We start from the raw sequence: 3,502 nt of genomic DNA on the forward strand, positions 1-3,502 counted from the left end.
AATTTGATCTTCATGGTGCCGTTGTCTCTTCAATTAAAAACACAACTTATCATATACATTTGAATGTTTTTAAAACCGACTTGTTTAATCATTTTTAATAAAAACACTTCCTTCCTAATTTGAAAAGGCATATGAGTTATTACAGAAAATAGAGAGTGCAATGAAGACTGTGAAAGTCACCACCATTTCTCCAGCCTTATATGTATATTGTGCGGTATGTTAAAGAAGAAACTGGATAAACTGTTTTATTACATAAACTTTTATTTTGGAATACTTTTAGATTTACACAAAAGTTGCAAAGATAACAGAGAGTTCCTGTATAACCTTCGCCCGACTTCCCCATTGTTACAACTTACATAACTATGGAACATTTGTCAAATGAGGACATTAACACTGATACCATACCATTAGCTGAATCACAAAATCTATCCAGATTTGGCTGGTTTTTCAACTAAAGTCCTGTTTCTGATTTAGAATTCCATCCCGGCTGTACACTGGATGGACTTAGTGCTCCGTTTTTCTAAGTGTCTATTCTCAGGCATAATACACAACGTACTGGTGAGAAAATACTGGGCAGCAATGACAACGCCCACGTTCCCTCGCAGAGTGCTTGGGTTTGAAACCCTGTGGCCGATGCCATGGCTCACTAGGCTAATCCTCCATCTGCAGCGCCGGCACCCTGGGTTCTAGTCCCAGTTGGGGCGCCGGTTCTGTCCCCAGTTGCTCCTGTTCCAGTCCAGCTCTCTGCTGTGGTCCAGGAAGGCAGTGGAGGATGGCCCAAGTGCTTGGGCCATGCATGGGAGACCAGCATGGGAGACCAGGAGGAAGTACCTGGCTCCTGGCTTCAGATCGGCGCAGCGTGCTGGCTGTGGCGGCCATCTGGGGGGTGAACCAACGGAAGGAAGTCTCTCTCTTTCACTGTCTAACTCTGCCTGTCAAAAACAAAACAAACAAACAAAAAAAAAAAACAAAAGAAACAAAACAAAACAAAACAAACAACAACAACAAAAAACCCTGTGCAGTTCTGACTCCAGCTTCCTGCCAGTGCGGACCCCAGGAGGCAGCAGGTGACGGCCTTAGTGGTAGAGTTCCTGCCACCCTATGTGAAATACCTGGATTTTGTTCCTGGCTTGCAGCTTTGATCTGGGTAAGCCCTGGCCTTGGCAGATGTTTGGGGAGTGAACCACTGGTTGGGAAATTTCTCTCTCAATGATAAAATAATGACAATAATTTTAAAAAATACTATACTTATATTAGTTGTTTTTTTATTTTATCATTTTATGTTTTTGAGCGGTGGAATAAAGTACCAGGAATCTGCAACCCTTGAGTCTGTAGTACGGGAGGATGGGGAATTTAATTTGAGTTGTCCACATAAAGGAGTCCAGGGAGTTCCCCCTACAGAGGATCAAGTGTTTGGTTCAGGAAGCTGCAGCAGGGGTCCCCTGCTCAGCAAGGGTGCAGAGGCCCCAAGTGCTTGGCCTGCAGAGGTCACTTGTTATGAACACGAGTGTGGACTAGTATCATACAGTGGTCCCACAGAGGGTCAAGAGGGAATCCCTTCCTCCCTCCCTTCTTCCTTTCTTTCCTTCCATAATGCTACTCCCCCAAAGAACCCCCAGAGCCCCACCATGGCTCTCAGCCTCCCAACCCCTACCCAAACCCCCACCCAGTAACCTATGACCTCTCCCTCAGCCCACAGGACAGTCCAGCTCTCCCAGTCCCTGCAGCTGGCAGGGCTGGTGCTCTGCCCTCCTGGCACTGCCACTGACCCCTCCCTTTAGTCCAGGTGGGTCCTTCCCAGCAGCTCCCCTGCTCCAGCTTCAATCTCAGCTTTGTGCCTGTGACAGCTCCGTGCTGCCCACTCTCCCCTCCCCTACCATGCAGTCTCCTTGCAGAGGGATTCACCCTTCCGTGCTGCAGAGCCCTGTCCACCTGCAGGTTTTATCTACATGGCTGCTGCTGAGGGAACTTGGAGACAGTTGGCTTGCTCAAAGAATTTTTGAAAGACCAACAGTGCCTCACATGTTTGGCAATAACCTAAAGAACCAGTATCAGCGGTGCTGGCATGTTGGGTGATGAACAGCATGGTCTGCGTGCTGCTGCTGTGGTCAAGGTGACCTCTTGTCTGCTCTGGCCTTACTGCCTCCTCCAAGGCTCATCAGTCTTTGGAATGACTGGCTGATGGCAGTGAGAGGGGGATCTGCATTCTTGGTTTTCCCTAACTCCCAAGGCCACACAGAAAGAGATGTCTCAAGGGGTGAAGGGGGTAGAATATGAGAGGATGTTGAATGCAAGACAGCCCAACCTATGACATGTGTTTCTGTCTCTAGTCATTATCCAAACCCCATCCCAGGCACTGGAGGCCCTAAAAAGAGAAGAAGACACAGAAAGTTCTATTCAGGAGTCTGCTTTTACCCCTGCAGGGGATAGATGGGAAACTCATCAGCGCTGAAAGGGTTGGAGGAGCCTCAAAGCAGACTGCATTCGTATGCCCAAAGGAAGGAGTGGTTAATTCTGCAAGGGTAGGCTAGGGGTGGTTGGTGAAGCTTGATAGTAGAGATAACTGGAGTTACATCTTGAAGGAGGATTGTTTGGCTAGTCGGCAGCCCGTGGGCGAGTTTAGGCAAGATATGAGAACATTCCAGGCAGAGAGAGCAGCAGATGCAAGTGCATGGAAGTGTGAAGTGGGCGCCCTGTTTAGGGAGTTGTAAGTCATTTGTTATGGCTGGAATTCCCAGAATGAATGAATTCTGGCAAAAATTTAAAAAAAATACAACCTTAAGGCTACTCAGATAATGAGAGCGAGGTCATGCCTGGCCTTTCGATTTCATTCTCTAAGACCTGAGCTGTCCAATATGGTACCCAGTAGCCATATGTGGCAATTTAAATTTAAATTTAAAATTCAATGAAAAATTCAATTCAATAGCCTCATGTGGCTAAGGTCTACCGTCTTCCTACACTACAAAGATAGAACATTTCCATCATCGCCAGAAATTCAATTGAACAGTGCTGGTCTAGACTGTGCGGGACTACAGGAGAATTTTAAGCAAGGGATTGACATACCCATATCTGTATTGTAGCTCACAGAGTACTCCCCTGAGACCACCTGGGGCTGGATCAGAAATGGGCATAGCAGAAGGCAAGAGACTGGTTAGAAGGCTAATGGAAGGACATAGCCAAGAGGCTTCTGCCACAGCCAAGCTTGGCCTAGAGCCTGCCCTAATGCTAAGCAGACTGGAGAACTCTTCAGGGGGACCACGTTTCACCTCAGTCCTCCTGCCCTGTAATGCCAATTTGGGAGAGACAGTTTTCCAAAAGATCATAAATTAGCCTCCAACCGGAGAGAATGGGTCTCAGGTCCTCTCCAGCAGGTCCTGAGGCTGTGATATAACCCCAAAGTGTATTCACAAGGACCCCCAACCTCTAGGAGTCACGTGCCCAAGACCCGTCACACTCACACCAAGTGGATGCTGACGCAAGTTTTGCTGCCATGAAAATTGAG

Source organism: Oryctolagus cuniculus, chromosome 10 (assembly GCF_964237555.1).
Source record: "Oryctolagus cuniculus chromosome 10, mOryCun1.1, whole genome shotgun sequence".
Taxonomy (NCBI): Eukaryota; Metazoa; Chordata; class Mammalia; order Lagomorpha; family Leporidae; genus Oryctolagus; species Oryctolagus cuniculus.